Source organism: Eublepharis macularius, chromosome 1, assembly GCF_028583425.1.
Source record: "Eublepharis macularius isolate TG4126 chromosome 1, MPM_Emac_v1.0, whole genome shotgun sequence".
NCBI classification, from domain to species: domain Eukaryota; kingdom Metazoa; phylum Chordata; class Lepidosauria; order Squamata; family Eublepharidae; genus Eublepharis; species Eublepharis macularius.
Window position 1 is genome coordinate 232,633,958 of NC_072790.1, and position 27,129 is coordinate 232,661,086.

General features: G+C 45.4%; 1 long non-coding RNA gene across 1 annotated transcript in view; it reads left to right on the forward strand.

The window, feature by feature from the left end:
• LOC129328908 (uncharacterized) overlaps positions 1–26,445 on the forward strand; it is a 51,011-nt gene extending 24,566 nt beyond the window's left edge. Inside the window, exon 3 of the long non-coding RNA XR_008596908.1 lies at positions 26,138–26,445. This is a non-coding gene — a long non-coding RNA (uncharacterized LOC129328908). The remainder of the gene's footprint in view (positions 1–26,137) is intronic.
• Positions 26,446–27,129: the final 684 nt, after the last annotated feature.

The window sequence follows — 27,129 nt, forward strand, 5'->3', positions numbered from 1 at the left end:
GACTCAAATCTCCGTTCTTGCTGTGGAAGCTTGCCAGAAAATCTTGGGTCCAGTCACACACTCTCTGCCTAACCTACCCCACAAGGTTGTTGTGAGGATAAATTGGATGAATGTAAGCTGCTTTGGGTCGCTATTCTCCACTGAGGAGAAAGGCAGGCAGGGCTTTTTTTCTGCAGGAACGCAGTGGAACAGAGTTCCGGAACCTCTTGAAAATGGTCACATGGCTGGTGGCCCCGCCCCCTGATCTCCAGACAGAGAGGAGCACCAAGCGGTGCGGAGGGCAATCTCAACTCCCCTCTGTCTGGAGATCAGGGGGCGGGGCCACCAGCCATGTGACCATTTTCTCCGAGGGCAACCCACTGAGTTCCACCACCTCTTTTCCCAGAAAAAAAGCCCTCAAGGCAGGGTATAAATGAAGTAAATAAATAAATATTATTGTCGAAATAAATAAATAAATACTGACACAAAACCCAATTTTGCCTTGCTGGAACGGACGTATCTCAGCATTTAGAAAAGCCAGCAGCGTTGACATTTTCCGCACTGCTTCTGGTGGTAATCCATTCCATAATACAGGAGCAGCAAGTAAAAACACACACACACAGGCGGAATACACCATATGTAGAGAAGAGGAGAAATGGGGGTTACCAATCTCCAGGTAGGGCCTGGAGTTCTTGTGGAATTACAACTCATCTCCAGACTGCAGACTGCCGAGATCAGTTCTCCAGGGAAAAAATGGCAGCTTAGGAGGCTGAACTCTACGCCACTACCTCGCTTAGCTCCCTCCTTGCCCCACATTCTGCCCTCCCCAGGCATCACCTACAAATCTCTAGGAATTTCCCAAGGTAGAACTAGCAAAACTGCTGTGAGGAGTCCAACGCTGGCAGAGACCGTCACTGCAAATGAAATTAGCCATGAACCAGGCCAAGCTTCACCATATCTATGCAGAACTCTTCTTATGCACTTGGTCTCCCTCTTTTCTGTAAAAAATCACTCTTTTCGGCTAGATATATTTTAAGTTCTCTCCCTCCCCTACCTCAATTAGATTGAATTATTTGCCAGCATGAATCCTTTTTCATCTAAGCAGGTTGCCCTATATATAGCTATATTATAGGGCATGCAGATAATTTGTTTATGCTGTACGTTACTGGAATTGCCTATATTTTCAATAAAAATAAATTAAAAAGGGAAGTCACCACCCTGCTTCCTTGTGCAAAAGTTTGAGTGCTGGCAGCACACCCGCTTCCTCTGCACGAGCGCCAGAGCTTGCAGGAGGGGGGGGGCAGGAAGCGTTGGGAATGTATCGCCTGTCCTCTCAAACTGTTGCTGGACTTTTCATTCTCTGCCATGCAGAGAGTTGACAGCTCAGTGCATGAGAGTGATCAAATGTTGGATGCTGGCTGTTTTATGGTTCAGGCTGGCATAGACCATTCGGATGAGCAGCCAGCCCAGATGCTGGAAATGCAGACAAAGGCCAGGCTCGCACCAGCAAAGTTCTGCAGCGGTCTCCTGCTCTCTGTTTAAACCCAGAACCCTGACCAGTTGCCTCTGATGAGCAAGACACCTTGAGGAATGGCAGGCCTGCCTTACGTGCCCTGAGCCACAGCTCATGATAAGTGGCACGCTTAGGGTTGCCAGCTCCAAGTTGGGAAATTCCCGGAGATCTGGGGGATGAAACCTGGAGAAACCTGGAGAAAGTGGTGTTTGGGGAAGGAAGCCCTTGGCATGGCATAATTCCATAGAGTCCACCCCCCAAAGTAGCCATTTTCTCCAGGTGAATCTCTGTGGCCTGGAGACCAGTTGTAATTCCGGGAGATCTCCAGCCACTACCTGGAAGCTGGAAAAACCACGGGCGGCCCTGGAACAATTGTTGCGAAGAAAACACACAATACCAGGACACCACTATAACGAATGTACATATATTCCTGTCCACATGTAAAAGTGCAAAGTGCAAAGTGCGATGTGTTCAAATATATACAATACAGAAATACACAGTATAATCATATACAGCACATATGTTGTTCAAACAAGTCTTTACAGTCCGTATAGTTCCTTGCTTTCATTTAAAGTGCAACATGCAAAAAATTTTTATATGGAAGCCCATGGAGAGAATCGTGGAAGATGTAATCACATTCCCAGTCCCAAAATTCAAGATTTGTCCAACAACGGAGTCCGTTAACACCACCTTCTTCTCAAGCCCTCAGAGAATGAGTTTGGTTCTTGCAATTTTCTTGTATCCAGTCTGAATTTTTGTATGCCCAAGATGAAGTGAGTTCTCTCACGAAACGGGTTAATGACAATTGCCTGCACATCCCCGTCGGCGTTGTTGGACAAATCTTGAATTTTGGGACTGGGAATGTGATTACATCTTCCACGATTCTCTCCATGGGCTTCCATATAAAAATTTTTTGCATGTTGCACTTTAAATGAAAGCAAGGAACTATACGGACTGTAAAGACTTGTTTGAACAACATATGTGCTGTATATGATTATACTGTGTATTTCTGTATTGTATATATTTGAACACATCGCACTTTGCACTTTGCACTTTTACATGTGGACAGGAATATATGTACATTCGTTATAGTGGTGTCCTGGTATTGTGTGTTTTCTTCACTACCTGGAAGCTGGCAACCCTAGGCACGCTCCAGCCAGCCTTGCCTAAGCACTCCGCACACATAGGCACAATTCCCAGGCCCCTTTGCATCCAAGACCATTCCGAGGCAGTGCCTTTTCCTGGAACATGCAGAGCACTCAGCAAGAAGAGAGTACCTCTGAACATGTACAGAAAGTACTTTCCAGAGATGAATGGGTTTGGTCAGGGCCTCAGACAAGTAAAAAGTTTGGCATTTGAATTAAGGTTACCAGCTGCATGTTGGGAAATTCCTGTAGATTTGGGGGGTGGAGCCTGGGGAAGGCAGGGTTTGAAGAGGGGAGGGACCTCAGCCATAGAGGGCACCTTCTACGGTGGAACTGATCTCTGTTGCCTGGAGATCAGTTGTAATTCAGGGAGATCTCTAGCCACCCCCAGAGGCTGACAACGTGAACGAGTCAGCCAACATACACCAGAATCTTTTTTAACATTTCAAAAGATAGACTGTATTCTCAGAAAGTGAAGAACAGGGCTGGCACTAGGGGGTAGCAAGGTTGGGTATGGGTTCTTGCCAAAGCCCCTGGCCTGGCAAAGGCCCACTACAGACCCTTGCCCAAGTTCTTGGCGGTGTTCCACCAAGATTGCCAATTTCTAGGTGATAAGATACGAGGGTGCAACAAACACAAGAGTAGGGTAATACAAAAATACAGTCACTTGGCTGTACTGACTATATTGCTTTATTCATCTGTTGGTCGCCTTTCTGTTTGATAATTATTGTTCATATGACTTGATATATTGTGGTTAATACGTTTTGACTTTGTGGAGTATTATTGCTTTATATACATATGAATATATTTTGATTGATCTTTATGTCATTGTTATTTGCAGGGGGTTTTTTTCTGGGAAAAGAGGGGGCGGAACTCTCAAAAGGGAAATGAGGAAGAAACACATGGGATTCTTTGAAATAATATTATTTTCTAGCACTATTGCCGAGTATTTTCAAGAGGTGCTGGAATTCCGTTCCACCACGTTCCCCTTGAAAAAAAACCCTGGTTATTTGGTATTTTTGTATTACCCTACTCTTGTGTTTGTTGCACCCTTGTATCTTGATTTGGAGTGGGTACCTCTTTATATATTTTTTGAATTTCTAGGTGGGGGCTGAAGCTCTCCCAGAATTACAACTGGTCTCCAGGCTACACACATCCATCCCCCTGGAGAAAATGGCTACTTTAGAAGGGTGGACTGTATGCCATTACACCCCACAGAAGTCCCTCCCTTCCCTAAACACGCCCTCCCTAGGCTCCACCCCCAAATCGCGAGAAATTTCCCAACCCAGAGTTGATGCCCAGTCACCTAGCAGCAGGGCAGAAATAGAGTGCCAGAAGAGGGAGATTGCCTCTGGTTGGGCCACAATGGCAGGCAGGAAGGAATGGTAGTGTGAAATTAATGGTGATGAGGAAGAGGGCTGAGATGGGGAGGCCCTGAGACATCCCTTTGTCTGAGCATCCGAAAGCATCTCCAGGCTGCTGTTGTCCCTGGTTGTCATCAAGAGTGGTGACGAGGGCAGGTCCTGATTTCTAAGAAAAAGGCGAGCCTGGGGATTCTGTCTTCAGGATTTATTTTTGGGGTTGTGTTTCAATGGTTTGTACAAAAGCATGGACCTGGGAAGATCGGAAAGACCAAATGGAAGAAGAGGAACTGAAAGGAAAACCAACAGAGCACGTGTGTGTGTGTCTGTTGGGCGGGGGCGGGAGGGGGAGATCAAAGTATTGCAGAATGTGTCAGCGTCACTCCCATGAAGAAGATCTATTTGTAACTCCAACTTCAGGGGAGGAATTTGGAGGGAGAAAACTTCATAAGCATCCTTGAATATTTGAATAGGGTAAAAACAAATCTTTTTAATGTTTAAAACTTATCTTAGACATCTCAAGCGCCACCATACTATCTAGGCGGGTGGGCTGACAGTACAAAGCAAGACACAAGATTCCATGCCACGCTTGGGCAACAGCAGAAGCCTACTCTTCACTCTGCACATGCTCAAGGGATACTTCTTACCATCTTTTTAAAAGCCTTCTAGGGAGGGAAAGGAACTCTGTGCATGTTCAGAAACATGATTTATCCATTGGTATCAAAACAGCTAACAAAAATCGGCACCTTTTGCAAGAGATACACACCCTTTTAAACATGCTGCAGAGCATCTTCAGGACTAGATTAGATTACTGCAAAGCACTCTGTGAGGGGATGCCCTTGAAGACTGTCTGGAAGCTGTTGTTGGTACAGAATGCTGTGGTCAGAATGCTGACTGGAGTGGGTTGTAGGAAACCTATCCCTCCAGTCTTTTTCCATCTACACTGGCACCCAATTTGCTTCCAGGCCTACTTTAAGGTGCTGGCAGTTAAAGCCTTATATGGCTTAGAGCCACCATACCTTAAGGAGTGCCTTGTCCCATATGAACCTACTTGTTCATTACAGTAATCTTCAGAGGCCCTGCCTTGGGTGCCCCAGCAACCTGAGAAAGGACCTTCTCAGTCATGGCACCAAAACTTTGGAACTCCTTCCCCAGGGAAATTCGTCTGTCCTCCTCTACTGCTGTCCTCCACCAGTGAGTGAAGAACTTTGTGTTTGGTTTGGTATAACCCAAAGAACTGCTATTGACCCTCCTCTCTGTCCTTGGTGTCGTGCGCGTGTTTTTATTGAATTATTTTAATACTATTTTAATTGTTAATAACATTTGATTTATATACCGCCCTTCAGGACAACTTAATGCCCACTCAGAGCAGTTTACAAAGTATGTTACTATTATCCCCACAACAAAACACCTTGTGAGGTGGGTGAGGCTGAGAGAGCTCGGAGAGAGTTGTGACTGACCCAAGGTCACCCAGCTGGCTTCAAGCGGAGGAGTGGGGAAATCAAACCCGGCTCTCCAGATTAGAGTCCTGCCGCTCTTAACCACTATAACAGACAGACAGACAGACAGACAGATCTCAAGCCAACTCTGATATACAAGGACAGTACCCCTAATGGCTCCACTAGGAGGCCTGGCTGTGTCTGGATCCCTCCCTGAAGACCTCTGGAGGCTGCATTTTAACTGGAGAGCCTGTTCTCTCGCTCCCACAGTAAATCTGGCCATTTGGAGCACTTTGGCCCTACTCCAGGCCTCCTGCTGGCCTCTTGGGAGTCTCTTTAAGAGCCCCTGTCCAGGGAAACTGCGTATCTTCGGGTGTGTTTTTTTTTTACAGCCAGCTGAACGAAAAGGAAACCAGGGCATGAAGGCGGGAAGGCAGCCCAGGTGCAGGCAGGCCCTCAGAGGCTGATTTCTCTTTGGCGGCCAAGCGAGTCACAAACAGCCAGTTGTGAAGGGGATCGGCAGGTCAGGGAAAAAGCAACCACACACACCCCTTTCTCCTTCACCCAGCATGAGTTGGTGGGAAATAAAAATGCAGCACCGAAGGGAAGAAAAGTCCTTTTTGGAAAAAACACACACACACATTCCTGGGCACGGCGGGCGAGCCAGCTCACACTCTGCCCCGTCAGTCTTTTGCTCCTGCCCCACACACAAGGCCTTGGCAAAGCGGGTGGATTTTGAAAGGGCTGAGCTAGCAGGGAAACCGATGCTCTCTCACATGACAGCTGCACACCACTCCAGACACATTCCGACAAAGAGGACATTCACACGCGGCCAGCCCCCAGAAATAGTCCCCTCCGCATCTGATAAACAAGCTAGGCTGGTTAGTAAACCTAGGGGAGCAGAGTTGAGGGCTCTGCCCGATACTCCTAGGGTCATTACTAATTATCACTGGTTTTCCATTTGGTGACCAAGGAGGAAAGCCTTTTGAAAACGAGAAGAATGTTTGCTTGCTTGCTTGTGATCGTTCTGCCAGAAAGGAGAAATGTAGATAAGTCTCTGGGTAGGTTGTGCAAGAGTGAGTCCTGATCATTTTCACAGATCAGTTTGTAAGCTGATACAGTACATTTCATATAACCCACACAGCTGGGAAGGGGGCTGTGTCTGAATGATGCAATCAGGTGGGTGGGGCCAATTGCATGGGTGCCTGTTGCATCTCTGTATGATTAATTGCTCTGGCTTCACATCCTTCCAATCAGCCTCAACTGGTATCTGTGTGTGTATAATTCTCTTATACTCCACATGAGGTTTGTTTGGATCATTCACGGTCACACTCAACAGCAAAAAGATGTCCTCTCAAAGGAACCTGCAAGTTCTGAGTCTCCTTCTATGCTCCATTGTGACAGCTTCATTCATCTGAGCAAAGCCTTCTGAAGGTGCTATCCTGCGAATGGGTAAAATCAGCAACTTCCCATTAAAGCTCATAGTCTGTGGTGGCTCCCACCTTGTGGAATGACCTGCCTGAGGAGGTCAGGAAGGCTCCCACTCATTTTGCAGAATGTGTAAAATAGAAATGTTCAGGAAGGCATTTTATAAAGGGGTTAGAACTGTAGTATAATGGGACAGAGCAGAAGATCACTTTTCTAAAGAAATGAGACTGTAGTCTCTTGCAATGCTTATTGTATGCGGGGCTTTTTTCCAGCTGGAACGTGATGGAATGGAGTTCCGGCACCTCTTGAAAATGGTCACATGACCAGTGGCCCCGACCCCTGATCTCCAGACAGAGAGGAGTTTAGATTGCCCTCCATGCCAACATCTAAGCTCCCCTCTGTCTGGAGATCAGGGGGCGGGGCCTCCGGCCATGTGACCATTTTCTCCAAGGGCCATTTAAACTTTAAAAAACTCCCCCCTCTTTCTAGCTGACCCAAAGTGATGTCATTGTGCGGTCCTGAGTTCCACCACTGAGGGCCAAGCTACAAGTGAAGAATGACACTTGAACGGCAAGTGGATTGAGCGGAGCGCAAGTGAACAGGGAGAAATATACTTGCCGTTCAAGTGTCATTTGTCACTTGTAGCTTGGCCCTCAGTTCCACCACTTCTTTTCCCAGAAAAAAGCCCTGATTGTATGTATCACCTTATTTTTACTGCATTCTACTTTGTAACCATTTTCTGCACTAAGGTATGTCTCAGATGGGTTTCTTGGGTTTTTTTTGTTTGCGCTGTGTTCAGTCCTGTTCCTACCACATTGTTTATTGGATGCTTTATGCTTGTTTGGTCAATTTTTAAAAAAATATTTTATAATCTGGCTTGATCCTCAGCAAGCAAGCAAGCAAACATTGTGCTTCTGCCTGAGTCACTCCTCTGAGCACCTCTCCTTTCCATCAGGCTCTCCGAGAGGTAGAATAAAACTGCCCCAACTTTGCAAGGAGAATATTTGCAGCATTCAATGGCTCCCAATGCAATTGCCTGTTGCATCTCTGAGTCACATCTCTGGCTTTCTCCCCTTCCAATCAGGAGACACACCCAGGCCAGTGACTCAGTGAGGGAAAGGAGGATGGGCTCCTTTGTGTATAGCTAAATGAAAGCCATATTGCAATTTGCAATACAGTTAATTGACTTTCAGAGGGATACATGCCTCCAGCCTTGATTACTGGAATGTGAAATGTGGGAGACACTTCTCTGACAACACTTGAGATCTTGAAAGGTGGACAGAAAAATGAAATGCGATAGCAGTGACAGAAAGATGGAGTCAATATGCAACCATAGTGATGGACAGATCTTTGCACTGTGCTTTATAGTGGTCATTCCTCACTGTTCCCTAAAGACATGGGAATTGCCTTGCTTGGTCAGATCAAGGTAGGGTTGCCAACTCATGTTTGGGAAATTCCTGGAGATTTGGGGGTGAAGCCTAGGGAGGGGAGGGTTTGGGGAGGGGAGGGACCTCACTGGGTCATAATGCCGTAGAGTTCACCTTCCAAAGCTGCCATTGTCTCCAGGGGTCTGCTGTCTGTAGCCTGGAGACCACTTGTAATTCTGGAAGATCTCCAGCGACCACCTGGAGGCTGGCAAGCCTAGATCAAGGAGGGCTTGCTGAATCCAGCATCTCCTTCCCAGCAGAGCTGTATCCTGCTTCCAACAGCATCCAGCTTGATGCATCTGGGAAGCTCACCAGAGCACCCCAGCGTCTAGCAATTCTGGGTATACTGGCCAAGTATGCCCCTGGGTGTCTGCCCTACCTCTGACTGCAGCAACCTCATCATAAGCAGTGACTGTGCCCCCCATATGCACTGGGGAGGGGAGGAAAGCCCTCACCGGACAGCTTAAAAGCCATGGAAGTATTTCCGGCCTGCCGTGATTTCCCTGAGCGAAGCCACATCTGGAGTGAATCGAGCTGTTGCTACAGCAATGTGATCTTTCAACATTCCAGAGAGCCTGGGCGCTTTCCCGCCCTCCCTTCTGCAGCTTCAGTCCCCCACCAGATCCTGAATTGCGTAGCCCTCTGAATGAAAGCAGTGATGTTTTGAACGGGGCGTGCATGCCTTTTATAGGGGCCGCCGCTGCAACTGTCCTTTGGCCGTTTAGCCAGAGATGGCCTGCTTCCCATCAACATCTGGCTGACCAGTGTTGGAACCAGGATGCTGGGTTAGGGCAATCATAGCATCATAAAAGTTCTGCTGGATCAGACAAAAGGACCAGGAGATAGTCCAGCATCCTGTTTTTCTGGGCTCCTCCTCAAAAGACAGCAACAACCTTCCCTGTGGCTGCTGCACATTCCCAGCATCTGGGACTGAGAGATAGACTGCGTCTGAATTAACAATCACCTCCTCCATTAATGTCTCTAAGCCCCTTTTTTCAAACATCTCAGCCATCAGATGAATGAATACATGAATCTGTCTTCTACTGAGCAAGACTTCTGTCTATCAAAGTCAGGATTCTCTAACTAGTGGCAGATCTCTGGGGTCTCCGTTGAAGGTCTTTCACATTATCTCCTACCTGAAACTTATAAACTGGAGATGCCAAGAATGGAACCCAGGACCTTCTGCATGCAAAACTGGTAGTTTGTCATTGAGCAATGGCCTCACCCCACAACTGCACTACACCTTGTGGCAATAAATCACATTAATTGATTAAATCCTGTTTGTCTGCATAGTTTGCTCCAACATATACATAAATCAGAAGTCTCCAGTCCTAAGGAAATGGTTGTAAGGTTACCCTTAGAGGTTTTGACCACTTGGAGCATGAATCAAGATTAAAGGATTTTATGCTTCATTATTTATTTAGAAAATGTGTATGGCATCATTCCAAAAACCTGCTTGAGGTGGCTCACAACCAAAGCAATATAATAAAACCATAAAGGTATTAAAAACAAATGGATAAAAACATGCCAGAGTAAAAAAAAAATTCCATTAAAAACAGGCTAGAGCATAAAAACAAGCCAAAATATTTTTTTTAAGTCATTAAACATAAAAGATAGCAGTCAGTCTAATAATAATTTTAAAAGATCGATGCTTTTGGTAACAGCCTTGGTAACAAAGAAATATTTTGGACTAGCCCCTAAAAGAAAGTAGGGTAAACACCAAGTGACGGAGTGGAGAGCATTGCACAAGTTAGGTGCCATCAGAGAAAAGGCCCTTGTCTTTGGTTGCCATCCACCTTACCTCTACAGTCAGGGGCACACAGAACAGGGCTTGTGCAGAGGATCTTAACTGGTGGGCTATGGGCACGGGCAGAGTGCATTTCTCTGACCACTGGTGATTGCCTTCAGCTCTGGGCAAAGCAGACAGAAATGTCCAGGAAAGGGTTAACTTTGCGAGATTAGGCCATTTTATCATTCATCTTCATCCCCTTCCCATTGAGGCCAAGTGTGATTTACAGGAAAACATGCTAAGAACAGCCCTGGTGGCTTAGGAAGAAGGGATAGTTTCTCCAAGCAGGTAATTGTCCAATTCCATCAAGTACAGTTGCCAGTTCTAACTTGGGAAATTCCTGGAGATTTGTAGGTGATGCCTGGAGAAGGCCGAATTTGGGGAGGGGAAGGAGATAAGCCATACAGCTCACCCTTCTATGGTGCCATTTCTTCCAGGAGAACTGATCCCTGTAGTCTGGAGATTAGTTGTAATTCCATGAAAACTCCAGACTCCACCTGGAGGTTGGTAACCTGAACCAAGAGTTTCCCTCATCTCTTGTCCAAGAACAGAAAAATCCATTTTTCTACCTTGCACATCACATTATTAGTACTGGAACTCCATGCCAACAGGGTAACCAACCCAAACCAGCCAGTCGATTCCATATCTGGCAGCATGCATTGCCAAAGGAGTATAATTATGAAACATTGAACTGAAATATACAGCTCCTTCCAACTCAGGAAACACATGTTCCCAACACCTAGTGATCATAACCTGAACTTAAATCTCTAGAGGAGAAAGAAACAAAAGAGGTCAAAATATAAATGCATTTCCTGATTACAATCACAACCTGCTTTTGCTGTGGCTTGAAATGCATAATTCTTTAATGCCACTTTCAATCTTTAATGCCACTTTTAATTAGAGTAGTGAAAGTTGCTGCAGAGTTGGCAACTAAAACAAATCTCACCTCTGCCGCAGACTCATTTAGGTGGCCTTCTTTCTCTTCCTCAGCCCTCTGTCCATCTTTTGCAATACTGAGATAAGAATACTCGTCTACCATATAGGGCTGTTGTAGCTTTTCTAACCAGATTATTACTATTATTGAAACTCTTGAAGAAATTAATTCATTTATTTTCCCTTCCTTTGTTAAAACTTGGAAGGCATTTTGACTTCCACTGTCTCACAATATTTACTACTCTGTGTACTTAAAAAAAAGAGAGTTAAACTTTTAAAAAACGTGTTCTTATTTGGAGAATGCATTAAGATTTATCAGAGGAAGCACGTTGTGGCATAAAGCTGAATTGTCATATGGAACTCACTGCCACAAGATGCAGCAATGGGTCCTAAATTAGGTGTTGTTTTTTTTAAAAAAAGGGGAGGTTAGATAAATTTCTGTAGAATGGGTCAATCAAAAACTAGCAAGCTAAATGGTACCTCCATGGGCAGATGCAGTATATCTGTGAATGTGGTACGAATAACAATGGGAAGTCATCACCTTCATTCTTCATTTGAGAGCTTCCTAAAAGCATCCAAAGGTTCATAAAGCGGGATTAGGGAGACCTAGTAGAGCTCTTCCTGTGTCAGCTGTGAGCAAGGTTAAATCCAATTTGATTATTAGAATGCAAATTAAGAGGTAACCAGACATCTTCTGAGAGACTGACTGTGTCATCTTAACCAGTCACACACCCTTCTAAATTCATTGATTTAGAAGGGTGTAACTGTTTAGGATTGCACAGTTGGTCTTGTAAATAAAAAAACTGCAGTACTGTACCAATTTAATAGGTACACTTGGAGGGTATGCAGTGATAGGGAGAGAACTTCTTTATATACAAGATGGCACAGGCCTAAATGCAGTCTGGATCCGCAGGATCCTCAAGGAAGGAAGGAGGCATTCGCACAGCTCTGCCCTTCGAGACGGGTCTTTGGACCTGACCAGTTCCAGGACACAGTCTTGCTGCAGATGAAAGAGCAGACAGAGGCACAAAGATCACACCCTCCGCTTGTACATTTTTTAACTGCCCACGCAGGGCTGGTTCGCACAAGCCTAAGTAGCACTACAGCATCAGGTAGTGACTTGCTTGTATCAATGAGATGAGGAGAAGGGGGAGCTGCATGCTTGAAAACACCTCCCCATTTTTAAAAAAATCCCTGCACATAGAAATATAGCAACTCAAGGAAAGGGATTGTCTCTTTGTACCTGCTAGTTGCCTGTGTGCAGGAAGACTCTTTTATATGCCAGAAAATTCCAAACTGCAAAGCTATCTCTGCAGCCCAGGAAAACAGGCTTTAATGTGTGGATCTGCTGAATGGATAAACCTGCCCTAAGGACCCAGCCGATGAAATAATAAGGGCTGTCACCTTTTTTACTAGCCTAGGCTCCCATGCCTTTTATAGTAACAATCTGTAGATATTAGCAAACCATTTTGGTTACCCTCTTGCCACAAAAAAGTTGATCTGCTGATTCCTTTGTAGATAGTTTGCATGTACCTGAGCTGTCAAATTAGCTTTTCTTGTTGGTTTGCTACACTATTTATTTACTTTATTTATATCCTGCCTTTCTCACTTACTCAAGGCAGATTACACAGTGTAAATCGATGCAATCCATAGGATGAGACACTTCTAATAACCAATGTAATAGCACTAGAATTACAGGAATTGGAATCAAAGCATCAAGTATTATACACCACATATTACATGAGGCAGAAAACGTTATTGCATAAGTATGAAACAATGCAGTGAAAGCAGCGATATATTTATTACATTAGAATGAACCAGCGTCGTGAATATGTTTCCAAATGCCTCGGAAATCAGAGTATGACTTGGTGGCACCGCACTGGCTCTGGAAAGGAAACAGATTAATTCTTCTCTTCATCCACATGGCTTCACTTAAAGATTGCGCCAATATGAGAAGGGATTGGGCAAGGGTTGCCACATTTTTCCTGTCTCTGCTCCTGGGCAGGCGGGGGGGGGGGGTGGGTCTGTTCTGTTTACAGCAGCCTTATGTGCAGAAATGCAGCTAGTTAAGCTTCCCCGCCCCCCACGCCGTCGCTCGATGTCCATGCCAGCAAACGTTTCACCCTGCTACATTTCTGGATGAATTTTTATTACACAATCCAACTGTGTTAGGCATTCAGGCATCTCTTAACTGTTTCAGATGTTGGCGGGTACGAAGCATAAAACCCGAGAAGCCATCCAGAACTGTCACGTACTAAACACGGATCCCGTGTTTTTGGATGCTGAATGCCGTTGCGTGTCAAATCAACCCACAAATACTGAAATCAGCAATCGTTGGATGTCAAATACAAATTTCCAGTACTGTATTCAGGAAACATCTGAAGAATGGTATAAATCTGCAGAGGAAATTTGCATGGAGGATTGGTTACTGGTCCAGGCCAAACCAACAACCCCAAGATACAATCAGTAGTAAACCTACCCTCTAGGATAGTTTAAATTCCAGCCTGGCTCTGCATGGTGACCTTTCCCCAGCTGCATGCTGAAAACGGTGCCAGATTCCAGTTTCAGGCTCACTGGGTGCCTCCTTCAGGGCACAGAGGGATCCACTCAATCCCAGAGAACCAGAAACCCCTGGGGGGGTGGGGGTTGCACCAGGTTTGAGGCTTCCTGCAGGCGGGTGCTTGAGAGAACATCTGGAGGACATTTTGACACTGGAAAAATTCCCTCCCTGGATCATTTCCCACTATTTGCTCTGCAGAAGCTGTTATAGCCCCCTCTTCCTTTTACAGGGTCCCCAAGGTGAGTTAAGGTTAGGAGTTTATTGCTAAGGGTCTCACTATACAGATAAAATCAAAAAGAGTCCAGTAGCACCTTTAAGACTAACCAATTTTATTGTAGCTACTACAGACTAACACGGCTAACTCCTCTGGAACTATACAGATAGACTGCTCCTGCTCTTACTGAGAACGTGTTGTGAAAAAAATTCTAGCCAAGTCCTTCCATCCAATCGACAACAGCCAGCCAGCATTTTATGTCTTCACAATTTATTCCTCCCCTACTAAAGCTCAGTGACTGAACGTGCTGTATGGCAGATTAGATTGCAGGCACAGGAGCACTTCAGTTGAGCCCTTCTTCCTGGCCTGCTGCCCCTTCTATGGCTCGGAGCAAGGCTGACTTTTCGTTGACAGCCCTTGAAATTAGAAATTATGGACCTAATTAGTCCATACTGGAAAGGACACATTGCATCACGTAATAACTCTTAGCACATGCCGTGGGGGGTTTTTTTTGGTACCATTCTCCAGACATCTTGCAAAACAGATGCCCCTGTCGCCATCCCTCGTGACCGGACTCCATCACAGTTTCATTTTGCTCTTACCCAGTTTATTTTTTAAAACCTTGCAAAGGCTGTATCATCATTTCCTTCCTTGTAGTTCCTAGTCCAATATGATCAGCAATTAGAATCAGTAATATTGGCCAACTGGCAATGGCTACATTAAGAATGGCCAGCTTAAGTATTCATGGGTGCCACCCTAACTTTCCAGACAATACCCTGGGGCTAGGGGCAATTTTACTGCACGCCTGACTCCACATGCACACACTTACTGTGTAATAAAGTCTCTAACCATCTACCAGGAGATTAAGTACAGCGAGTTAAAAACATCAGCTCACTAGACAGGCTTAGCTTAGTCACGAATCTCTGAGCTTCAGCCTGCCTATCTTCAATATGGGGACAATTATACTGACCTACCTTACAGGATTCGTAGGGTAACTAATATATGTGCACTGCTTTCAACACTTTACTGCCATTTAGATGCTGAGTATTATGATTTGGAATGTTGCTTGTCTGAAGGAAAGGTAGTTAGTATTAGCTGTGATGCTTGATTAAACCGATTAAATGTGCATGTAAAGAAAACGTTAGTTGTGAGCATTTTTCTTTGTTTTCAGATCATGCAAGCATGTCTTATAACTAGACATGGGCACGAACGGAAAAAAAACCCGAACACCCTGTTCGTCGTTCGGTGCCATCCACAAACAACAAACAACGAACATGAACGAACATGGAATGTTCCTGGACATGTTCATTTTTCGTGGGGGACAGAACCCACCCAACCCTCCCCCACTTAGCCCCCCTCCCCTCAAACCCACTTACCTGTCCCTTTAAAGATCCCTTTAAACCAGGGGTCCTCAAACTACGGCCCGCGGGCCACATGCGGTCCGCCAAGGACATCTATCCGGCCCGCTGGGTGTTTTTGCCACCGCTGCCTGTCCTGCTTAGCAGCCGACTCGTCCCGGGCCCGCAGTGCACATGTGTGGAATGTGCGCCACACTCTCCGACTCCCATCCTTCTCTCTGTCTCTCGACTCCTCCTCTCAGTCTCGGGTGTGATCTTTTTTTTGCGGTTAAGGGGGGCCTTTTTTTCCGGAAGTTAGGAGGTCTTTTTTTTTTTGCAGATAGGGGTTGCAGTGTGCATAGGAATTTGTTCATAGTTTTTTTTTAGTCCGGCCCTCCAACGGTCTGAGGGACAGTGAACTGGCCCCCTGTTTAAAAAGTTTGAGGACCCCTGCTTTAAACTATCAGCTGACAGGCGGCAGGGGGGAATCCCTGCCACCTGCCAGCTGATAGTTTAAAGGGCCCTTTCCTGCCACTTGCAAGGAGCAGGGCCCTTTAAACATCCCACAAACTGATCTTCCCAATGTCCAATACCCACCAAATTTGCAGGGGACATAGTTCTCACGGTCCTCTGAAAACCCCTCAAGTTTCAGAGAGATTGCACCCCATGGAAGGCATGATCCACGGGTCTCCCCGTTGGCTGTCATTTTCTCTTCACAGTGGCAAAAACGGGACTCTCTGCTGAAAGTACTTTGAAGGGTTAAGGCCAGAAGGAAAGCCAGAAGGAGTTCAGACAGAGTTCAGTCCCTCCCTCCAGTTGCCAAGGGGATTGATTGCAGCAGGCGCCAGACTGTCTGGCTTGCCAAAGAACAAGGCTTTTAATGACCACCTGTTCCTTTAGGATGGGGCCTCACGAACAGCTTGCTCTGAACAGCAGATTGGGCTGTTCGTGGGTTTTTTCTGTTCGTAATGCTGTTCGTGCCCATGTCTACTTACAACATGAACTGTCTCAGAAGAGGCGCTGTCTCCTGCATCGGAGAGAAGGGAGAATAGCTCTTTTTAGATCTGGCCCACATATGTTACAGTCAGTTAACACCTTAGAAGAGGAAATGTTTCTTCTTAAATAATGAAGATGCATATCATGGCAGTCACCATCTCAGAAGAGGCATTCCAGGAAGAAGGAAGAATGCCTAAGAAGAAGTCCTCTTCTTAGATAATGCACACACAAATCTCTCTAAGCACCATTTCACATGAAACTACCTTATACTCGATCAGACTATTTGTCCATCAAAGTCAGTACTTTACTCAACGGTTCCCCATATGGTTGCCAACCTCCAGGTGCAGCCTAGCTATCTCCCAGAATTGCAAATGATGTCTAGACTACAGAGATCGGTTCCCTCGGAGAAAATAGCTGTTTTGGCTGCCCTCATTGAAATCAAAGAGGTTTCCTTGACTGTAACAGCATCCACAGCCATTGGAGGCTCAGGACCACAAGTAAGCACCCAGGCTTGTGGTTCCATTCCCTCTTCTTGTTATCCTTCTTTTTATTCCCCCTTCTCGTTCTCCCCTTACCCCCTGCCCTGTCTTTCCTTCATTTCTTTTTGTTCCTGTTCTGCAATTATTTTGCAAAGCAAGTATGGGGATATTGTGTTTGGCTCCACTTCCTGAAGATGCCATTTTGGATATGACTCTATGTAACAATTCTGTTTATTTTAAGGTGCCTTGGACATTCATTACCGTTCCTCCTTACATTATCTTAAACTTTTACCTCAGGAGAACTCTGGTCACAACCAACACTCCTTTTTCCATGCACACAGAGCTTCAGGTCTTCTCTATTTACCTTGAGAACACCTTCCCTTTGGGGTTTGAAGCCTACCCCTAACATCACCTGTTGTGTTTTGCCCCTGTGTGTGACCTATTATATTGCTGCCTCCCTGACTTCCTCAGTATTCCCAAGAGGTTTTCACTGCCACCAAAGGCCTTCACCTTAGATCTCTTCAGTTTGTCCTGTATTATAGGAAGACTTAGTTATAGGTGGTAGTATGAAAGAATGGTCGGCACGTGGAGATGGCTGTGAGGTAAAAATAAAGGATCTTTTTTTGCTTAACCAAAAGTAGAATTTATTTAAAAGTACTTAAGTGTAATGGTTGTAGAATACTGATAAGCATATCGGTTTCAGAATAGGTTCATAATCTGGGTGGTTTCAAAAATAGTCATATACGCTTAAAGATACATAGTCAGAGGCTCAGTCACAATGACTCTTTTTCACACAGATCTTCACTAACAGATTAAACATCTCCTCTCATCAGGCCTTTCCACACAACTTGCCTGACCTAGATAGAATAACCTCTCTGAGATATATACAGACTGCCCCAGACTTCGACTGACTTAAATGGAAAAAGTATTTAACTGAGATATACACAAACAGCCCAGGCTCTACACAGATTGCCTACATTAGCCAGAGCAACCTCTCTCTGAGATACACAAAGGCTAACTCAGAACTTGCTCACACATTAGGGTTGCCAGTCCCTCTTAACCTCCCGGCAGGGGATTGGCTCCTTGCACTTACCTCTTGGGGTGCGTGCCCCTGCAAGTGCAATGATGTCACTTCTGGGAAGTGACGTTATTACGCAGCCCCCTAGGAGCATGCCCACGCTCCGTAAGGGCTCGGATTGGAGGATGCTGCGGCGCGCAGGAGCATTCCTGCGCTGTGCAGCGGCCCAAAACAGGCCCGTTTGGCCCAAATCGGGCTTGTTTTGGCATGGATTGGGCCCATTTGGGGCTGCTGTGGAGCATAGGAGCACTCCTGTGTTCTGCAGAAGCCCCGATATGGGACAAAATGGGCCCGATCTGGGCCAAAACAGGCCCAAAACGAGTCCAATTTGGCCCAAAACAGGCCCGTTTTGGGCTGCAGCGGAGTGCAGGAGCACTCCCACTCTCCACAGCAGCCCCGATCTGGGCCAAAACGGGTGCAATCCAGATGGCTGCTGCGCACAGGAGTGCACAGCACCACAGGGAGCACGTACAGAAGGTGCGCACCCCTTGCTGGCCAGGTAAGTGGGGATGGGGGGTGGGGATCCCCCGCCGGGGGTCTGGCATCCCTATCATACACAGGCTCACACACAGTTTGACTTAGAACTTCTCAGGACTCCACACAGATTCACTGAACTTGACAGAATGCACACTTTCCCTCAGCACACCAACTAAAAACTGCAGTATACTCCACCTCCTATGTTCAGCTACCATGCAATCACATCACACTCCATCACTCCAGCCCTCTCTTCCTTTCCTGCATTTAAATCCACAGTACCAAATATTAAAACCCCCATTAACCACACAAATAAAACACTCAAACTTATTTACATGCAAAACATTACAGTCCACCTCTCAGGAAGCCATTTTGGGGTAGCTTTAGGTGGGTAGCCATGTTGGTCTTGCAGTAGAACAGCAGGATTTGAGTCCAGTGGCACCTTATGAGGCCAATATTTTTAGGGTGTAAGATTTTGAGTCAGAGCTCACTTCTTCAGACACAAGTAGAAATGGAGATCTCTGAGCCTTTATATCTCAACCAAAAGGCTCCATTTCCTACTCATGTGTGAAGAAGGGACCTCTGATTCTCAAAAGTTTACACCTCAAAAAATCTTGTTGGCCTCTAAGGTGCCCCTGGACTCAAATCCTGCTGTTTGGGGGTGGCATTCTCCAACCCCATTCAAAATCCCAGTGATGTCCCTACAAGCTGAAAAAAATTGGGGGGGGGGGGCTTGGTCTACTCAGACTAGCAGCAGCTCTCCTGAGCCTCAGGTAGAAGTCTTTCACAATACTTGAGTACTTGTGCATGCGAAGCCGCTAACTCAGCCCCTTCCACAGTCCCTTTCAGAAGAGAATTCAGAAAAGGATTCCCTCCTGAGTAGGTTTGCCAGCCTCCAGGTGGTGGCTGGAGATCTCCCAGAATTACGACTGATCTCCAGGTGACAGAGATCAGTTCCCCTGGAGAAAATGGCTGCTTTGGAAGGTGAACTCTATGGCATTACACCATTCTGAGGCCCCTCCTCTCCCCAAACTCTGCCCTCTCCAAGCTCCACCCCGCAAATCTCCAGGAATTTCCCAGCCTGGACCTGGCAACCCTACACCTGAGAGAGAAAAAGGGGATGCCTTTTCTAAGAAAGCACCAACAAATTGTAGATTTGTAAGTATATTTTCTCCCCATCGGCCGTCTGATTAATCCCGGCTGCCTCTTTAATAGAATTTGAAGTCAGATGACTCAATTACCAGTCTAAGCATTTGCCACCCTAATAAACACAGTTACAAACAACTTGCACGCTGCTTTGTGATATTCAGGCTGGTCTTAATAAAAGGTATTACACGACTTTTGTATTTGGGATTTGCTTGTGAACCAATGCAGAAACCTTTGCCTTGTACATTTTCCGCTCCACTTACATGTTCAAGGCAGGCGACGACTGCCCACAGTTGCTGCCCCCCCCTCACACACACACACACACACACACACACACACAGTTACCATAGCAAAAAAAAAAATCCTCTTATCATTTTGGGAAAGCCCAAAGGGAAAGCCATGAGTAAGACCAGCCCCTTTAAAACACAGCAACCCCATGACAACTCAGCACATCCACACAGCGCACTTCCGTTACATCCTTCCTAGTGGGTTAGGTTACCATGGCAACACAAGACAAAGAATTCAAATAGACGAGCAGAAATGTACCCGGACAGGCAACACGGGGCCTGGTGACTCACACCACCAGGCCGGATAGGAGCCCCTGAGGAGTCACCGGCCATGTCATAAATATGTTGCCATAGCACAGGCAGAAGCTCTGAGAAACAAAGGGGGGCAACTTCAGGGAAGCCCGACCCCACCTAACACTACACTGACTAATTTCAAGATACGAGATGTGTCAGGCCTCAGGCCTGCATGGCATTCATGTCCTCTGTTCTCAGATCTCAGTTATGTTGATCACTGAGGTGACTCAGAGATTAAGAGCACAGTATACTACGATGCAGGCTCAGAGGTTTGTTCATTCTCATCCCCATAGTTCAGGCTTCTGGCACTGGAGACTTGGTTTGGTTGAGAATACATGAGGTAGCCAACGCGGAGAACCTCTGAGCACAGGCAAAGCATATTTCACATATGAATTAGGGAAAGGTCATCCCCCCACCCCCATATTTGGGGATCACTCAGATGTTGCATGCATTCAGTCACAGACTCAAAAAGGACACCCTAACTTGCAAAAGAAGCTGCTGTGTGGTAATCCACTTTCAGACCCATACTAAAGATCAACCGTGCAAAACTAAGCCAGGAACTGGCCTGTTATATATATAACTTATATATTTTGTTATAGTTATATATAAACAAGTTTTATACACACACACACATTCTGTGGCCATCTTGAAGTAAGAGTAGAATTAGGACTGCTTTTTTATATTTTGCTACTGTTGTAAAATTCTGTTCTTCGGTCAGCAGCTGACCTCTGAAAAAGCTTACCTAACCTTACCACAGGTTAGCCTACAGGGGGAGCTCTTGCCTGGACCGCAAGGAGCTCAGATCTTTTGTCTTCAGTGAGTAGCAAAGGAGGCCCACTTGGACCGAACAGTTCACTTCCTGCACTGCTTATTTCATTAAACCTAATTGCCACCCCTATCTGGTCAGAAATCTCATTATACTGCTTTACATGAAACAGGGAAAGGGAAAGCAAATGACAAAAGATAGCAGAGGAGATCCCAAGACGGTAGGTAGGTAATTCTTTCCTTTTATTAAGTAAACTCACCAACCAAAGAGCAGAGTAGCCAAATCTCTTGTTCCTCTAAGTGCTGATAGATGCCCATCCCACTTCCCTAATCAGATGATCCCTTTCCATGTAAACAATCCGGTGGTGATGAATGACTCAACCCAGCATGCCCAACCACGTTTTAATTTAGACACCGCAATAACTGGTTCTGTCTTTTGGAGAGAGAAAGTTTCTTTTTGCTGGTGGTATCAGCAGGAATCTGTGGGCGGTGTTCCAAACGGAGCTCTTTCAGGGAGAAGAGCTCGGAGCAGGTTTGAGCAGGGCCCAACTCTGCAGTAGTCTCCATGCTGGTCTGCCTCTTTAATCCAGAGTGTAACCCTCAAATCCAGATTAAGAAACGTCCAGAACCCGATGCAGTGACTTCATCATCTTCTTCTTCTTAAGAAGCCAATAACAAAGTTCAGTGATCTGAAAGTCACAGTATTCAGGTGTGACACGTGTATGACAAAATGCTGGCTTCTCAATACAGCACTGTCAAAATTAATAATTAAAATATTTCTAATATTCACCTCAGTAACATTGTGAAATTAAAAGAATACAGCACAAACTGCATCGTGGAAGGCTCCCTGCACTCGGGAAAAGTACGGCTGTTAGCGGAACTGATCCAGAGATTCCAGTGCCATATTTTATCCAGCCACAGAGATAACTCGATCCATAAATCTGCCAGAATGGAACAGCATGAGCAGTCATGGTGATTCCAATTTGAGGTGGAGGGGTGTGGCTTAATCTTTCCTCCCCAGGTGGTTTTGATTCAAACTGGCCCTTCCTCCTTGCAGTAATACCACTGGAAAAGAAAAAAATGGACAAAGAGAGGTGACCGAAGTCCCCTCCTCTTTTAGGAGGTCAGTTAAGTCAGTGAAACCACAGGGGAACGGCTCTAAACCCTCTTTTTCTCTGATGCACAAGGGCCCTGATCCATGTTGGGGGTCTGCAGAATTACAATTTATCTTTATATAGAATAATGGAATAGAGGGGCACTTTTATAAATGGAACAGGATAACTTATTGTTAATTGCATGTATTACTTTGCTCTAACTACATTGTTTTCTACTTTTGTGATTACACGCACATGCGCGCACGCGTGCACACATACAGAGCATCGTTTGTGACATATGCTTGAATCTTTTGCAGGGGGTAGCATTGTTTCTAAATATTGTGATCCTACCCCTATGAATTGTTTGTTGGATCTCTCATGCTACTGAACCTCATTGTCTTACACTGCATAGTGCCCCTTGAGTCTCATTTTAAAAAGTGGGCTATAAATAAAGTTCTGACCTAGAGAGCTCAGGTGAGCCTGACCTCGTCAGATCTCAAAAGCTAAGCAGAGTCAGCCTTGGTTAGTAATTGGATGGGAGATCTCCAGGGTTGCAGAAGCAGGCAATGGCAAACCACCTCTGTTAGTCTCTTGCCATGAAAACCCCACCAGGGGTTGCCATAAGTCAGCTATGACTTGAGGGAACTCTCCACTCCTCCATAAAGTAAATAAATAAATGAACTACAAGATCCAAACACTGCAATTCTCTCAGCGTCTAGGCCCCCAGAAAGCCTCGTCCAAAATTACCACTCACCTAAACTAAACCGGGCAGGGAAAAAAAAATGCCCCATCCCTTTAATAGAGGTTTAATATGCATGAACGGGCAGTTGAAGCATTTCCTTGAATATCATCATCTGATAACTGCTGCAGCTCAAACAGATATTAAAGGAACCAGTTTACAATTTGGCAGACTTCACCCCACTTTGGGTTCCTAGAGGAACCAGTTTATAATTTGGCAGACTTCACCCCACTTTGGATGGTAGGGCACACAGATCCAGGTCTCAAATAATGAAGGGGGGGCGGGCTCACATGGAAGGAAGAATCCATAAGGTATCCTAGTCCGAGATCAGAGGTATCATCCAGAACCTTGAATTGGCTCTGGCAGTACACTTACTTTACAAGGTAAGCAGTAAGTTCCAGGCAGCTAACTCCAGTTAACAAGCCCAGCAATCTCATCGGGCACCAGCTGTAGTTTCTGGATCCTTTGCAAGGGCAACAACAACAACAGTAGGTCTAGGGAGACCCAGGTTCCAATCCTCCCTCTTCCGGCAAACCTCGCTGAGTAGCCTTGGGCCAGTCACTTTCTCTCAACCTGGCCTATCCCACAGGGCTGTTGAGAGAATGAAATACAAAGAAGCAGAGCATGCACAAAGCTTTTTCCACAGAGAAAGGCGGGATAGGTGGAAGAAACTGCAAATCAATGCGCTAAATTTGCAGAAGTAACTTTGGAAAGTTTCCCAAAGTTTCAACCTGTCTAGAGAGGGCTTGTTCACATTGCTGCTTCTTTACCCAGCCTATACCTCATTTCCAGTAAGGCGAGGGAACAGAGAGTGCCATATGACAAGATGGTTAAAATTAGCACCTGAGCTAGTTTCCCCTCCGACAGGGTGAGTCTGCCACCTGCTTCTCTGCCTGCCCAACCCAGCAGAACTTTTGCAGGGGTGGGGGGTTAGAGTCCCTTGCTTAAGCAGCCCAAACCTGCAGGATGAGGTGGTGTTTTTGGAGGCCTATCTGATCACAGAGCTTGGTGTGGGTGGAAAGAGAGACACACACATGAGTGCGCACACCAACCCTATCATTAAAAGTGGAAGATGACACTTGAACAGTGGAGAGCGGGGCGGGGGCGGGGGGGTGGAGAGAACAAAAAAGAGACTCAGAATCTTCATTCACCAAAGAGGCATTCCGAGGGACGATTCATGCTTCTCCCCTGCTGCCTGATCTAGGTCCTAGTTTTCTAAGAGAGACAATATTTTTAGCTGGCCACAATTCTATGCCTTGAACGGCCATTTGAAATGAAAAAACAAACAAACAGGTTTTCCTGGTTGCTATTTCCAAGACCAGGAAAGTTTCATCTGCTACGTTTTTGTACACTGAACTATTTGGCAGAGGATTGGGGGCAACAAAAATGTGGCAACCTTAAGAAAGGGGAAATTACAGTTGCCAATGTCCAGGTGGGGAGCAAACCAACAGTGGAAACCACACTGGAGGATCTAAATCAATCATTACCACACTGAAGTAAATATTTGTTTGTATATTCTGTGCTCAGTGAACCTCAATATAAATCTTAAACAATGTATTCCAAAATACAGAACAATAATTTACATTCCATACAGTGAATAATACACATTTTAGTAATTTTCACAAAGACAATTTTAACACAGCTATAATAGCGACAGCTCCAAAATGAATATTTATTAAATCCCTTTAATAGCTCAAATTCCCATCTTTGATGTACACAAGTCTCATAAATTGGGTATAGAACCTAAGGGCCAAGCTACAAGTGACAAATGATACTTGAACGGCAAGTGGATTGAGTGGAGGGCAAGTGAACAGGGAGAAATACACTTGCTGTTCAAGTGTCATTCGTCACTTGTAGCTTGGCCCTAAGAAAATACAGCATGATATTCGCTAGAGCACACAAGGCTTATAATTTTTGTTGGTGTACACTTGTGTACGTCAAAGACGGGGATTTGTGCTATTAAAAGGATTTAATAAATATTCATTTTGGAGCTGTCGCTACTATAGCTGTGTTAGAATTGTCTTTGTGAAAATTACTAAAATATGTATTATTCACTGTATGGAATGTAAATTATTTTGGAATAGATTGTTTAATATTTATATTGAGGTTCACTGAACACAGAATATACGAACAAATATTTACTTTAGTGTGGTAATTATTGATTTGGATCCTCCAGTGTGGTTTCCCCTGTTGGTTTGCTGTTTAAAGGACGTTGGCTTCTTTATTGTGTAAATGTCCAGGTGGGGTCTGGAAATCTCCTGGAATTCCAACTGATCTCTAGATGAAAGACATCTATTTCCCATGGAAAAAGTAGCTCCTTTGGAGAGTGGAGTCTATGGCATTATAGCCCGCTGAGGTCTCTCCTCTCTCCAAATACAACACTCCACAGACTCCACCCCCCAAATCTCCAGGCATTCCCTAACCAGGAACTGGCAACCCTAGGGTAACCAGAAGGATTGCTTGGGCTATTGCCTTGGTCTAGGATGTTCAGCAGCTAGAGCAGAGTTCTGCAAGCTAAGACACCTTTGTGAAAAGAGGGAAGAGAAGGGGATAACAGTAAAAAATCAACAGGTAGAGCTTTTTATCAGTACATCTCTGTGGCAACAAAAGCTTGACCAATTGATTTCTGCCTGTCATGTAGCAAATGCATAGGAACTTTTTGGGGGGGGGTAATGACAATGCTGGGTGGGAGCTTCTCTGCTGGATCAGCCCCCTTATCCGTCTAATCCAGTATCCTTTTTCCAAAGGTGGCTAACTAGATGCCTCTGACAGGTCCCACAGGGTTCCTGTTGTGTGTCCCCTGCAGCTGTCATCATCAGATAGTCTGCCTCTGAATATGGAGGTTCCATTAGCAATCATTACTGGGTCAGACTAAGCCCAGCATTCCTTTTCCAACAAGGTTTAGTCTGATGTTTCTGGGAAGTTCACAACAGTCCTTCCCCATTGTTTCTCTCCTGAATCGGACACAACCAAAGGTCAGTCGCCCTTGAGGATGGAGCCTCCATTATTAGTTATCATGGCCAATATTCAAATCTCTCTCTCCTTCTCTGTGAATTTGATGACCCCCCTCACTCTCTTTTTTAAGGCTCCTGAAGATAGTGGGTACTTCAATGTATCTTGCGGCAATTACACCGAGAACGGGACATTGGCTTGCAGTAGTAGGATGTTGTATGGAAACATGAGGCAATAGCCTGGCCTTCTCAGGCTTCCGGCTCCCTGCCAAAGCTCCCATTTTAATCGGCCCCCTCGCACAAGCTGCCAACAAAGCTCTCCCTCCTGCCAGGCACTCTGCAGGCAAGAACGGCAGCTGGTGCCAAGAGAAATTAGCAAGAGAAAGCAAGAAACAGGTAAGAAGAGTAGAGGTGGGAGGTTGCAGCTGCTTTGGAACTGGCAGCCAGAGACACTCACACATTGAACACTCACGCACACTATTGTTAAAACAGGAGCAGGTAGAGTGCTGGCCAGGTTGACATATGGATGCTAGTCAACACTGCAGTGCCTGACTCTGGTGCAGGTACCAAGTACGTTTGGAGAGGAGAAAGAGGAAAGCCGTTCAGGGTCCCATCTGGGGGGGGAAGTGAGGTTTAAATGAAATAAATAATATATGAAATAAATAATATGAAATAAATAATATAATGAACTAAATAATGTATCTTACAGGATGACTCAGCCCAAACCCACCTTCCTGAGTAGATATAAATGACCTGCCAACATCTTCTCCACACTGTGACACTGAGAGATCTCTGTCTTTTGGTGCTACACCTCTGAAGATGCCAGTCACAGCTGCTGGCGAAACGTCAGGAACTACAATGCCAAGACCACGGCTATACAGCCCGGAAAATCCGCAACAACCAGTAATATATTGCCTGCACCACTGAGTAACTACAGAAAGCCGCCACCCCCATCAGCACCAATGTGTTAAAGTGATATTAGCTTGAGAGACCCATGTGCCTCTTGAACATGTTACCTGTGGCTCTTCTGAGAACTGTTCCCTACTGCGGCACCAGGCTTACATTTCAGAAAAGTGGGTAAGGCCAATTACAATAAGCTCACAGTGTACAAGTACATGCTTCTATTGAATCAGTCCATTGGTCTGAAAAGGTGAGTATCATCCCCTCCGATTGGCAGCAGTTCTCCCGGGGCTACTCAGACCAGCTGAAGTTTCCTGAGTGATCAAAGGTTTACTACATCATAACCCAGTCTTTCTGAATAAAGTTGTTTGCATCTGTTCTGACCTAGACTCTACTAATATATAATTGGTCCAGCACGAAAGAACCTGGGGACTCTCCTTGTCTGTTATTGAATGAGTTGATACCCAAAGCTTTTAGGACTAGTATAACGCCTACTCTGTCACAAAGCTTCTTGATGACCATAGACTAGTTGTGGTCTCTCAGACCTAGCCAACCTCTCAGGGTTGTTGTAAGGATAAATGTAGATGGGAAAACAATATACACCATTTTCAGTGGATGTTTGTTTTTCTTTAACCTGTATTATCTTATTATTACTGTTCAGGCTTATTGTACATTGTTCAGGCTTACAGAGGAAACTTTGGCTCTCAGAAAGAGAGATGGAATGCACATAAACATGTTAAAATCTTTTTTTTAAAGAAAAGCACCAGCAGCACCAGCTGGAAAGAAAATAGCAGGGCCCCA